Genomic DNA, 14987 nt, shown 5'->3' on the forward strand with positions numbered 1-14987 from the left:
TCAAGTACACTATAGACCTACCGCTGGCCAATCGGATGACTCAGATTACCGTGTCTGCAGTAACAAAGCAGGCATAAAAGAAAGCAAAGTTGTAGCTGTGAGATTTCAAAACATTTGAAACAATGACTAGAGAGAGACTGTCAACGAACACAGCAAAGAGCTGCTGTTTTGATGAGTGAGTTCATGTTTATGTTCTTACTCAGCACTGTCAACACTTTGTATTCAACACTTTTATAAGCCTTAAAATTAGCATTCTTCCTATTTCCACTCAGCGCTTACAACAAGCACTGCAGCAGTAATGAATGAGTAGGAACGTGTATCGATAGGCTTGTGTTGTTATTATTCTTGAGTCTTTTTTAATATCAAGGAATATTTTACTTTCTCTGTTCATAGGAGTAACAACATGAATTTGTGCATGAGGCAGAAATAATGCTGTGCGTCTCGAGTTTTCACCATCAGCTGGAAGACGGTGTCCCCTTTTTGGTCAGTGTCAGTTATGGAAAGGGGGAGTGGAGGGATGTTGAGATGCGGACCCTGAGTCTGCTGCTCTCGCCCTCTGTTGAGACTGACCATCAGATGCAGGCACCATCAGCCCAGTAAAATACAAATAAAAGTTAATTATAGCTCACTCAGCTGTGGCTCACAAGTAATACAACAACGGATCTATTACGGGTGTGATCATATAAACATAATATAATTTAAATATAATTTAAAAAATGTCCTGAACAACAATGCGTTGGCAGGGCAATTCAAGCAAAGCTAATATGCTGTGATAATGTAATGGGCCTATCTATAGCTTACTGCACGAACCTAATTGCTACAGGTCTGTTTTTAATTGGTTAATGTTGCATAGGCTTACATTTTTTAAGTCATGTTAAAATAAATTCTGAGCAGTAGATATCATCTTGCATTTTGACTCAGAAAGTGATCTTGAAAAAAGTTGGTGACTACTGTTTTCCCTGTAAACACTATCAATGTTTCCCTTTACTGGGGCAAGTGTGATCGAATCAACACAATATTACCCACTTTCAATGCAACATAACAACAACAAAACGAACTCGAGATTTTGTTGTAGGCAGAATGCATCGGAGTACGATTCTGTGCCATTTACAACAAACTGGACTGTGTTTACAGCATGAGCGGTCGTGAGGAGATGATTTGAGATCAAAGTGAGAGCTGTAGCCACTTGTGCAACTTTTGTTCATATATTTTGCTAGTTAGTGAGTTATAAGCCCAGTTATAGATCATTTGTAGTAGTCAGCAATAGGGGAGTGATTGCTTTCTACAAGAGCACAAAACGAGTACATTTCTAAACATCTTTGAAAAGCTAGTCAGGTACAGAGCTTTTTTTGTCTTAAAGGGGCAGTATTGTATTTTGAGACAGGCTTGAATAAGCTATGTAGCCAATAGGCAGAGGCTGGCATAATGTTTCTGATTCTCTATAATAATTGTATGGGAATAATAATGCATTATATTTTGTTAAGTGTTTTCTTGCATCAAACAACATTACAACATTTTCAGTCACCATGTCTGAAGCACAAGTGGATAAACATGTTGATGTCAAGCCCTGCATTGTTTTTGTTTTTTTAAGTCTCATGGATTGTAGGCCTCCATTGAACACCAGACATTGGCTACTACTGTGATAAAACAGCTATTAACATGTTCAAATGTTATGGGATGCATTTTCTCCATTGTTTAAAAAAAAATGTTAGGCCAATCTAGGAGGCCCACATTATGATCAAATAGCCACAGTAGCCTACTTGGCCACTGTTAAAACTGTAAGTTAAAGCGGGTACACATGCTGACCAGACCGTTCGTGCGCGTGCGTCCGCATGCACCTTCGCACACGCGGACATGCGGGTTGAAATATCAAAACGAACTCTGAAACAATTATATTAATTTGGGGACAGGTCGAAAAGCATTTATGGCAATAGCTAGCTAGCTTGCTGTTGCTAGATAATTTATCATGTGATATAAACATTGGGTTGTTATTTTACCTGAAATGCACAAGTTCCTCTCTCTTTAAACCGAGTTTGTAATCTCCCCTCCTTCAGGCTTCTTCTGCTTCCCAAATGTCTATATCCCAAATTAATACAACCTTGACATAACAAAAAGTAAAGCAATGAGGCTGATGCAACAGATCAGAATGTTTATCTTAAAATGTTGATAAACGATTAGGCTATTTCTTCACATTATAAACGCAGCCATCCGCACAGGGCAGTAAGGCAATGAACACGAATGTTCCAAAATGCAATTAGCGGGAAAAACAACATTCTCAAAAGTGCACGTGAAATGCAAGAGATGAAAAAAAAAAATCCTTCAGAAAAAAGACGGGTGATCAAAAAAGACGCAACAACAAGTATGGGTTGTTAATGTGAGGATTGTGTCTTTCGCTAAATAATTAGAGGGAACATTGCTTCCATGGCTCTCTCAGCTCCGACGTAGGCTACAGTTGAGACAGACACATCCGGGATGCAACGGCGCGCATCCTCCTGATCGAATTCCAAGGCGCATATTGAAGATGTTAGAAGAACTGCCCACATATACTTTCGTCAGCCAACAAGATGAGTAGGCCTAACGAACAGCAAGGGCACTAGCCTATGTCAATCTACTATCCCCCAAAGTACAAATGTTGACCTATTCTATTGGTCAGCGTGTCCTTCTGTGCAGGAAACAAATATTACAAACATACTCTGGGATGCGATAGATCCCAAATGAATACAACCTCGACATAGCGGGAAAACACCGTTCTAAAAAGTGCACTGGAAATACAAGCGGCATATGACAGAGACGAAAATATCCTTCAGAAATGTTAGAAAGGGGGAGGATCAAAAGACGCACCAACAAGTGCAAGGTGGTTGATGTTGCAGTGCGCGACAGGCACGGGTCTTTCTCTCCCGTTGGAATGAACAGTGACTCAAGTATGTCGACAGAATCAAGCATTTAGATATCAATAACGATCCTACATTATATTTGTCAAAATATATATACATTTCCAGGCGCCTCCCTCATGTCAGCATCGGTCTGAACACGACAGGCAGTAGCCAATACGCATAGGCTATCACCTACACATGTACATTTATGGATATTTACATGTACTTATGGTTTTCTTAACAGAGTAGCTACTGTTTTTCGGGTTTTAAATACATTTAATTGGCTATTTAATTGATTTGAATTGGCCTTGGTGCCCTAGCAGATTGGTTGTTTGGTATTTTATTAGGATCCCCATTATTAACTGTTGCAAAAGCAGCAGCTACTCTTCCTGAGGTCCACACAAAACATGAAACATAATACAGAATGACATAATACAGAACATCATTAGACAAGAACAGTTCAAGGACAGAACTAGATGCATTTTTAAAAAGGCACATGTAGCCTACATATCAATGCATACACACAAACTATCTAGGTCAAATAGGGGAGAGTTGTGCCTTGAGGTGTTGCTTTATCTGTTTTTTGAAACCAGGTTTGCTGTTTATTTGAGCAACATGAGATGGAAGGAAGTTCCTTGCAATCTGGGCTCTATATAATACTGCATGTTTTTCTTGAATTTGGGGACTATGAAAATGGTGGCATGTCTGGTGGGATAAGTGTGTGTGTCAGAGCTGTGTGTAAATTGACTATGGAAACAATTGGGGATTTTCAACACATTAATGTTTCTTATAAAAATAATAAGTGATGCAGTCAGTCTGTCATCAACTCTTAGCCAAGAGAGACTGGCATGCATAGTATTTATATCAGCCCTCTGATTACAATTAAGAGCAAAATGTGCCGCTCTGTTCTGGGCCAGCTGCAGCTTAACTAGGTCTTTCCTTGCAGCACTGGACCACACGACTGGACAATAATCAAGATTAGACAAAAAATAGAACCTGCAGAACCTGCTTTTTGGAGTGCGGTGTCAAAAAAGCACAGCATCTCTTTATTACGGCTAGACCTTTCCCCATCTTTGCAACCATTGAATCTATATGTTGACCATGACAGTTTACAATCTAAGGTAATGCCAAGTAATTTAGTCTCCTCAACTTTTTCAACATCCACACCATTCATTACCAGATTCAGCTGAGGTCTAGCACTTAAGGAATGATTTGTACCAAATACAATGCTCTTAGTTTTAGAGATGTTCAGGACCAGTTTATTACTGGCCACCCATTCCAAAACAGACCAACTCTTTGTTAAGAGTTTCAGTGACTTCATTAGCTGTGGTTGCTGATGCGTATATGGTTGAATCATCAGCATACATGGACATACATTCTTTGTTTAATTCCAATGGCAGGTCATTGATGAAAATATAAAAGAGTAGAGGGCCTAGAGAGCTGCCCTGCGGTACTCCACACTTCACATGTTTGACATTAGAGAAGCTTCCATTAAAGAAAACCCTTTGAGTTCTATTAGATAGATAGCTCTGAATCCACAATATGGCAGAGGTTGAAAAGCTATAGCACTTAAGTTTTTTCAACAACAGGTTATGGTCAATAAAATCAAAGGCTGCACCGAAATCTAACAATAGTTTTTTCCAACAGTTTGCTAAGAGCTGGCAGCAAGCTTATAGGTCTGCTGTTAGAACCAGTAAAAGCTGCTTTACCACTCTTGGGAAACGGAATTACTTTGGCTTCCCTCCAGGTTTGAGGGCAAAGACTTTCCTCTAGGCTCAGATTAAAAATATGAGCCTAGTGGTTAGGTAGCCTAGTGGGCGGCAGGTTAGCCTAGTGGTTAGAGCGTTGGACTAGTAACCGAAAGGTTGCAAGTTCGAATCCCCGAGCTGACAAGGTACAAATCTGTCATTCTACCCCTGAACAGGCAGTTAACCCACTGTTCCTAGGCTGTCATTGAAAATAAGAATTTGTTCTTAACTGACTTGCCTAGTAAAATAAAAGTAATAAAAATATGACAGATAGGAGTGGCTATAGAGTCAGCCACTGTCCTCAGTAGTTTTCCATCTAAGTTGTCAATGCCAGGTTTGTCATTATTGATCGTTAACAATACTTTTTACACCTCTCCCACACTAACTTTACAAAATTCAAACTTGCACTGCTTTTCTTTCATTATTCGTTTTTTTTTATAGATGAATATAATTGCTCACTGTTTGTCATGGGCATTTCCTGCCTACGTTTGCCCACTTTGCCAATTAAATAATCATTAAAATAATTGCCGACATCAGATGGTTTTGTGATGAATAAGCCATCTGATTCAATGGGCATGGCAGATTGGGCACCTCTTGAAGGCCAATGGCCTTGCCCCTAAAATCACGAAATTCCAGGCTTGGCCCATAGGGTTCTGGTCAAAAGTAGTGCGCTATTTAGGGAATAGGGTACGATTAAGGACAGAGACTGGAGACTGGAGACTGGAGTTTGCCTGGATTGACCAAATGTCAGCGAGGTGTTGGAATTGTTTAATTAGACTTCCAGGTCATCTATTGACGATTTGGAGCAGGCAGGCAATAGGAGACAGCTGCTGTTGCTGATTTGTCTCAGGAAGCACTAAGTAAGAATTAAACTAGCTGCTGTCTTCACAACATTGTCAGGCTAGTGGGTGTTATGGTTTCTGGAAGGAATAGAATAGATATTTTAAGTTTTATAATTTTGTATAATGTATAATTTTGCTGTCACAATAACGTGAGGAAGGCCCTTGTTATTGCTTTGCATAAAACAGTGACAGTGATAAGGACAGGCAGGGAACTGACCTTTCCCAACCTCCGTTGAATATTCTCTGAAATATTAAGGGGGTGTCATTTATAAAGTTGAGTTCTTTACTCCTCAAATAAACTGTTTATAAGGTTGCTGGTCTGGGAACAGATTATGTCTGTGCAGAGTGCCTCAATTCGAAAGACCCCTTCTACTTTGAAATGAACACACATTATCAGACCACTCCAACATGTATTGCTTTTTCATAAACAAGTGTGCTGAGGCAGCAATCCACAGCCCTGTGGTCACTCTATCATTCTATCAAGACAATATACTGTATAGCCCGAGTTCAGATACATTTATGCTGGCTATTTAATGATATGTTGTGTGCAGTACAACAGACAGAGGTAATGTTCCAATATCCATACTAGCTACAAATACATTTACATTTGAGTCATTTAGCAGATGCTCTTATTCAGAGCCACTTACAGTTAGTGCATTTATCTTAAGGTGGATAGGTAAGACAACTACATATCACAGTCATAAGTACAACCTTTCCTCAATAAAGCAGTCAGCGCTAGTAAAAAATGACACGTGCAAGTGTTAGTGCAAGAAAGGCAACGGGGTAGGGTGTTAGTTTGTATTTTTTCTTCTTAGAATGCAAAGCAAATAAACTGCCTTATTCTCAGTAGTATGCTTTCGTGGGTTTAAAACGTTGATTGAGTATTATTTGAACAAATCTTATTGATAGGGGATAGTGACTCAATTCCTTAAAATTTTGCTGTAATAACTCAGAATTGTCAACATCCCAATCTTGCCAATACTAAAGTAATTACTTTGGGACTGTCGTGATGAGCACGCACGTGGCAAATCAGATTACCATTCTGCCACAGTGAAAAGCCCTCAGGATCCCATCCATCCATTCTCTCGAACATTTTTGTTGTTGAAATGTCTCCAATCATCTGTGTATATTCCTGCCAAACCACCAAGAGAGGTTGAGAATGAGAGTTAAAAAGAAAGAGAGAGGATGAGAATGAGAAAGAGCGAGAGAAAGAGAGGGTGAGAGAGAATGAGCTAGAGGAAGAGAGAGAGAGGAAGAGAGAGTGAAAGAGAGAGCTGTACTACAGTATGAATGGAGGAGAACAATCTGTACTCACAATGATTGCATTACAGTTATTTGCAGGTTGACAGAGATACAGTTCTGTTCTTTTCTTAGTTTAGTACCTCTGTTCAACTCTGCAAGTAAATGAGATGCCCAAAAAGAGCAAAGCCTACCCTAGCTGGCTGGTACAGTAGTCATGGGCAAAGATTGCTGATACTATAACAAAAGCTTCTGTATGAAGTAACAATGGTCTTTTATACCACTGGTCTTTTATATCTTTTAAAACTGTAAAGGGATCTCAAACCAAGGCTTACTTGCACGTCCCTAAACTGTGAAGGGATCTCAAACTAAGGTGTACTTTAAAGTAAAACTTTAGTAGTTGTTTGGGGGGTATCTGTACTTTACTTTATTATAACTTTTACTTCACAACATTCCCAAAGAAAATAATGCATGTTTTTACTCCATGCATGTTCCCTGACACCCAAAAGGGGTGCCTAATAATAAAGACATCATTTAATAGTAAAAACGAATGACCTTTTAATGTGGCATGAACACAATCAGTCATGATGCTTTCGTTTTATTGTCAAACAAATCACCTCAGAAAGTAGGCTACCTGTGCGCATGTTGTCCACTCTAAAATAATCCAAACAGTGCAATGCGTGTACAATCACACCGTTTGATGAATGGAAAAACACCTCAGTTACAAAACACCAAAAACGTGTGCCTAATGACATTTGATGAATGCCATTGATGAGGCTTACATGAATTGAAGTGTCTCCCTGACAAATTTACCTTTTTTTTGTAGCCTAAAAAAGTCAGGACACCTGAAATGGGACTGAAACTGTCCCGGGAAAAGGGGGATGGTCACCCTAACACACACAGTCAATGTATTACACTGGGCTACAGTCACGGGGGAAAAAGTCCCTATACTTTCAATGCAATTTTCTGGAAAAGGTAGGTAAACTGCGTTTAGTTGCGTTTACCCTGCACTAGGCCTACGCCACTGCCAGTAACCTACCCTCTCAGCTGAGGCAACTTTACACACATGAACAAACGCAGAACAGGTAGACTACATTCAGTATAATACACGAGTAGAACCAAACATGTTTACACCCTAGTTCATGAGTTGTCCATAATTCATGAGTTGAGTCTTCACAGATCATGTGACATTAAACACTACCTTTCTTTCCTTACATCAATTACATTTATGACGGGGTTATTTGTAATTATTAACTTCTTCGATATAGGGGGCGCTCTTTTAATTTTTGGATGAAAAACGTTCCCGTTTTAAACAAGATATTTTGTCACGAAAAGATGCTCGACTATGCATATAATTGACTTGCTTTTGAAAGAAAACACTCTGACGTTTCCAAAACTGCAAAGATATTGTCTGTGAGTGCCACAGAACTGATGTTACAGAAAAAACCCAGATAAAAATACAATCAGGAAGTGCCGCATTTTTTGAAACCGCCTCATGGCAATGACTCCTTATATGGCTGTGGAGGAGCTAGGAGTCAGCTTACCTTTTCCACGTTTTCCCCAAGGTGTCTGCAGCATTGTGACGTATTTGTAGGCATATCATTGGAAGATTGACCCTAAGAGACTACATTTACCAGGTGGTCGCTTGGTGTCCTCCGTTGCAATTATTGCGTAATCTCCAGCTGCAAGTACTTTTCCGTTTGCTACTGAGGAGAAACCCAACTGTCACGAAGGATTTATCATCGAATAGATATGTGAAAAACACCTTGAGGATGATTCTAAACAACGTTTGGCCATGTTTCTGTCGATATTATGGAGTTAATTTGGAAAAAAGTTTGTGTGAATGAATTTTCGTTTTTTTTTCTTAGCCAAAAGTGATGAACAAAACGGAGCGATTTCTCCTACACAAATAATATTTTTGGGAAAAATGAACATTTGCTATCTAACTGGGAGTCTCCTGAGTGAAAGCAGCATCTGAAGTTCTTCAAAGGTAAATGATTTTATTTGAATGCTTTTCTTGTTTTTGTGAAAATGTTGCCTGCTGAATGCTAGGCTTAATGCTATGCTAGGCTATCAATACTCTTACACAAATGCTTGTGTAGCTTTGGTTGAAAAGCATATTTTGAAAATCTGAGATGACAGTGTTGTTAACAAAAGGCTAAGCTTGTGTTTCAATATATTTATTTCATTTCATTTGCGATTTTCATGAATATAAAAAGTTGCGTTATGCTAATGCATTATAGTTGAAGTATTTTTCTGTCGATTTCTCAGCCAAGCAGGATGAACAAACGTGACGTTTTTCGCCTACAAAAATATTATTTTTGGAAAAAAGGAACATTTGCTATCTAACTGGGAGTCTCCTGAGTGAAAGCATCTGAAGTTCTTCAAAGGTAAATGATTTAATTTGGTTGCTTTTCTTATTTTTGTGAAAATGTTGCATGCTGCCAGCACAGCCTAGCATAGCATTATGCCATGCTAAACTCCATGCTAAACTTACACAAATGCTTGTCTAGCGTTGGCTGTAACGCATATTTTGAAAATCTGAGATGACAGTGTTGTTAACAAAAGGCTAAGCTTGTGTTTGAATATATTTATTTCATTTCATTTGCGATTTTCATGAATAGGAATCGTTGCGTTATGGTAATGTACTTGAGGCTATGATTACGCTCCCGGATACGGGATTGCTCGTCGCTAGAGGTTAAGCATTCAACAAATGAATTAGAACATTGAACTTAAACCCTGAACGATTCCTAGATCTTGGAGATCTCGGAAAATGCACTGTATGTCACACCCTGATCTGTTTCACCTGTCTTTTGATTGTCTCCTATCCCCCACCAGGTGTCTCCCATTACCTCATGTGTATTTATACCTGCGTATTCTGGTCGTCTGTAGCCAGTTCGTCTTGTCCCATCAAGTCTTACCAGTGTGTTCCTAGTCTCCCCATTTCTGACCTTTCTGCCTGTCCTGACACTGATCCTGCCTGCAGTCCTGTACCTGCCTGACTCTGAGTTTGACTACGAGTATTTGCCTGCCTTGACCTACCGATTGCCTACCCCTTGTACTGTAATAAACAGTACAGATGTGTACTAGCCACCTCCTGTGTCTGCATCTGGGTCTTAGCCTGAGCCGTGACAGTACGAACTGACCATGACTGATCCAGCAGACTCGGACCAGCTCTGCAATGCTGTCTCCTCCCAAGGAGTCACCATTGGAAGACACAAGGAGTTACTGCAAAGCCTAATGGAGGGACTCAATACCCTGGCAGAAAGCCAAGACTACGCGTTCAATACATTGCTGGAGCAATTCCAAGGGTTCCCAACTAGGCAGCAAGCCACAACAGTGATCCCAAAGACTCTCAGCAACCTCACCACCAGCGGCGCTTCTTCTCAGCCTACCCCGGTGTCCCGAGGATCTTGCTTACCTCCTCCGGAGCGCTACGCTGGAGATACTGGAACTGGGTCTGGGTCTTAGCCTGAGCCGTGACAGTACGAACTGGCCATGACTGATCCAGCAAACTCGAACCAGCTCTGCAATGCTGTCTCCTCCCAAGGAGTCACAATTTCTCTCCCATTTCTCTCCCAGTGCTCCCTCATTTTCGAGCTGCAGCGTTCTTCATTCCCCTCGGACTGCTCGAAGACAGCGTACCTGATAACGCTGATCTCCAGGAGGGCGCATCGCAGCCTCAGAGTGACTGGAACCTGGAAGCCCTGTTCGACACCTTCCGTCACGGATTATCGGAGGTGATTAAAGATGAGCTCGCAGCCCATGGAACTCGTCTCCCTCATAGCCTTGACCATTCGGATCGATGGGCGGCTACGGGAACATAGGAGGGAGAGGGGGTCTGTTCTCTGTTGTCCTCTAATTCCACATCGCCTCCAAGGAATCCCTGATGTCTACATTTCCAAGAGAATCTGGTGTCCCCCGAGTTCCCTCGGAAATCACAGAGGGCTGTTGACTCGCCTCATCCGGAGCCCATGCAACTGGGCAGAGCTAGATTGTCTCCTGCTGAGCATTTACGCAGACTGAACACCAAAAGCTGTCTGTATTGTGGAGCTACGGCACATTTCTTATCTACCTGCCCATTACAAGACCAGGCTCCTCAGTAGGTACGAGTACACTGGTGAGCCATACTGGGAGTTTCCAATCTCTCACTACTCGTAACCCCCTCTATGCTACCCTGTTGTGGGGAGACTTAAATGTAAATGTAAATGTAAATGAGACCAGTCCAAATCCATCTGAATGCTCATGTCTGTAAAGCCCCGCTACTACATCATCAGACCCTGACACCATCCTCCCTACTTCCTGTTTAGCAGCTGCTATCATCTGGAGAATAGACAGTCTGGCCCACAAGGCACAGTGTTCTCACTGTGGGGAGGCTCTGCCCATTCTCCAGTCCTGGAATGGGTACATTCCTCGAGACTCACCTGTCATCCTGGCTCCAGTCGGACTAAACCTTTTTTTGTGGCCACTATGGTTACTGTCGTCTCCACATGTGTTGCTGTCTGCACTGTGTGTGTGCAAAACAAGAATCCGCGGCAAGCTCTGGCTGGCCTCCTTCAACCACTCCCTGTTCTTCACCGCCCCTGGTCCCAGATATCCTTGGACTTCGTCACGGGGTTCCCTCCATCAGACGGCAACACCACCATGGATATGTTTTCCAAAGCCACCCACTTTACGCCTCCTCCTAAGTTTCCCACAGCTAAGGAGACTGTCCAGCACATGGTGCAGCACGTCTTCCGGATCCATGGACTTCCGGTTGACATGGTCTCCGATCACGGTCCTCAGTTCTCATCCCGGTTCTGATGGTGTTCTGCACCATCATTGGGTTGTCGGCCAGCCTATCCTCTGGTTTTCATCCCCAGTCTAACGGCCAGTCGGAGCAAGCCAATCAGGACCTGGAGACGACTCTTCGTTGCCTCATCTCCCCCAATCACACCACCTGGAGCCAGCAACTCGTGTGGGTGGAATAAGCCTGCAACACCCTTCCCTGTTCTGCTACTGGTCTCTCGCCTTTTCAGCCCCCGCTCTTCCCGGAGCAAGTGGCTAGCATACCTTCTTCCAGATGTTCACCCGTCGCTGTACCTGGAAGAGAGCCCAGGCCGCTCTTCTCAAGACCACCTCCAGGTTTCAACGACAGGCAAACCGCCACCGGACCCCTGCTCCCCGCTTCCGTCTTGGGCAGGGGTTTTGAGACTTTCTACTCGGGATCTGCCCCTTCAGGTGGATTCCTGCAAACTTTCCGCCCCATTTTATCAGTCCTTTCCCGGTCTCTAAGGTTCTTAGTCCCTCTGCTGTTCACCTTCTGTTGCTCCGCACCCTCCATATACTTTCCACTCTCCATGTATCTAGAGTTAAACCTTTGTCTCACAGCCCTTTGTCTCCTGTTTCCTGATCCTGCCTGCCATCCTTTACCTGACTGACTCTGATTTGGATTACGAATATTTGCCTGCCTTTCCCAACGATTGCTTGCCCCTTGTACTGCAATAACCTCTGAGACTCGTACTATCCGCCTCCTGTGTCTGCATCTGGGTCTTAGCCTGAGCAGTGATACTGTAAGTGTAGCTTTGCCTATGTAACATTTCATTATGTCTTGCCGTGAACAGTTCTCATGGGCACACAAATCCTTAATAATGTAAGCCTATGCCATTGCAAAATCAATTCCTTCTTAACCGAAAGAGTCAACTATAGGCCTACTGTCATTAATGTTGGATGGGCATTGATGTCTAGCTATTGGCTAGTTGTCTAGTGATACCATCATCAGTTGATCCAGGAAAAAAAAAATATTGATAGAAAATAAAAGCTAAATAAATGGTCTACATCTTTTAGCTATGGACGGCACAGAGAACACCAATACCCGAGCGCACCTGAAAAATAAAGCAATTAGCGCTCTAAACAGCTGACTGACAACAGCAAACAATGATAAATCAATGGATAAATCTATTGCATTGGAATAGAGGCATAGGCTATTTTTTTTAAATAACTTAGGTCTAGGACCCTTTTTTCTCCACTTCCTGCCTAAATGACGTGCCCAAAGTAAACTGCCTGTAGCTCAGGCCCTGAAGCCAGTAGATGCATATAATTGGTACCATTGGATAGAAAACACTTTGAGGTTTGTATAAATGTTAAAATAATGTAGGAGAATATAACACAATAGATATGGTAGGAGAAAATCCAAAGAAAAACCAACCAGGTTTTCCTCTTAGAAAGGCAAGAGATAAATGAAAATTACCTCCCTGGATGCAATTCCTATGGCTTTCTCAGGTTGTCAGCAGTCTATGTTCAAAGTTTCAGGCTTGTAACTTCAAAAACAAATAAGAAATAACAGTTTTAGTAGAGGGACACAGTCTTGGAAATTCATGGATGCGCGCGTCATGAAGACATTACGCATTACGTTTCCTATTGAACATACTTCTTCCGAAATAAATATTATAGTTTGATTACATTTTAGGGTATCTGAGGAGTAAATATAAATGTATTTTGACTTGTTGAAACAAAGTTTAGGGGTAGATTTTCAGATTCCTTTCTCTGCAAGGTAAACGAGTGGATTACTCAAATCGATGGTGCCAACTCAACTGACTTTTTGGGATATAAAGAAGGATTTTATCTAACAAAATGACACTACATGTTATAACTGGGACCCTTTGGATGACAAATCAGAGGAAGATTTCCAAAAAGTAATTGAATATTTTATTGTCATATGTATGAAACCTGTCGGTGGAAAAATATTTTGATGTGGGGCGCCGTCCTCAAACAATCGCATGGCATATTTTCGCTGTAATAGCTACTGTAAATTGGACAGTGCAGTTAGATTAACAAGAATTTAAGCTTTCAGCCGAAATAAGACACTTATATGTACATAAATGTTTAATATCCATAAGATTTATGATTATTTATTTGAATTGCGCGCCCTCCATGTTCAGCCCTACTGAGTGGACAGCGCTGGACAGGGAGACGGTTTGTGCAGTCACGTAGAAATAAATGGTTTAAACCAGGGATCATCAACTAGATTCAGCCGCGGGTAGATTTTTTTTCTTGAGCGGGTGGTCAAGGGGCCTAAACATAATTACGAATCATTTGTACACTGCAAATTAGACCGCAAGAAGCCCAAAAGGAATTGTTTGACTAAAACATAATAATTTCAAACCTTGTTACATTTCGATATGATCACGTGTCTCTATTATATGTGGGGATACTTGGGAACAGATTTCTTAAATTAAAATCACTTGGAGCTGATTTCCTGGTGTTTTTACAGTTTATTACGTACAACAATGAAAGAAAAATGTATATTTATTTTGTTCAGAAAACTTTGGCGGCAAAATAAAACCATCACGTGCCAAATTCAACCCGAGGGCCGCCAGTTGGGGAACCAGGTGGTTTAAACCATGGGGGTGGGGGTGTTTGTTTAATTTGGAAGCTCTTATTTTCATATGTACCACTGTAAAACATATTTACCAATAGGAGAACGGTTAAATTAGCATTATTTAGAGACCACACCCAAAGTTTGGCATTCGTTGCATTTAGGGGAGCTCATGTCTCATTCAGGGGCGAGGAGCTTGTGTAAAAGGATCTCAAGTTCAAGGGGATCTCAAGTACAAAGGTATACTTGAACTTCCCTTTGTTTAAATGGGCATAAATTATACCAATAGGGAGACAGTGTAACCGTATTCAATGCTTGAGCACTGATATGACCTATCAAGTCGACATGATTTGCTCTGAGGGGGTGATAGCAAGCATTGAATAATGTGGTTCTGTATGCACCTCTGTAGGATCCGATTATGCCCATTTAATATGGGCAATTATGGGCAATAACCAGTACTTCCTACCCCCTCCATCACTCTGGACAGGAGCGGAGACCATGTTAGTAAGAGGCACAGCTGCTAGACGAGGGCTGACAGTAACATCAGAGATAGATCCAACTCTTCCCTTTGCCTAGGTGATTTGGTGATTTGGTACAGTGCACAGCACAGGGGAGAGATGATGGAGCACAGCTTGAGCCAAATGTCCCAAATGACACCCTATTCCCTTTATAGTGCCCTACCTTTGACCAGGGCCCATAGAGGCTTGTAATAGGTGTAGTGCTGACTGTTGCCATGTGTCACTGAACAGATTATAGAGGCATGACCGAAGCCGAAATCAACCGAACATCCACATACGGATGAAATAGAAACTGGAAAATACATTATTTCACACCTTTGGAGTGGTTGAAAACAACCCAACCTGAACATCTATCCTCATCTTCTATTACTGCTCCTTGTACACAGCAAACGGCCACTACAGTATAAGGA

This window comes from Oncorhynchus nerka, linkage group LG25 (genome assembly GCF_034236695.1).
Source record: "Oncorhynchus nerka isolate Pitt River linkage group LG25, Oner_Uvic_2.0, whole genome shotgun sequence".
Taxonomy (NCBI): Eukaryota; Metazoa; Chordata; class Actinopteri; order Salmoniformes; family Salmonidae; genus Oncorhynchus; species Oncorhynchus nerka.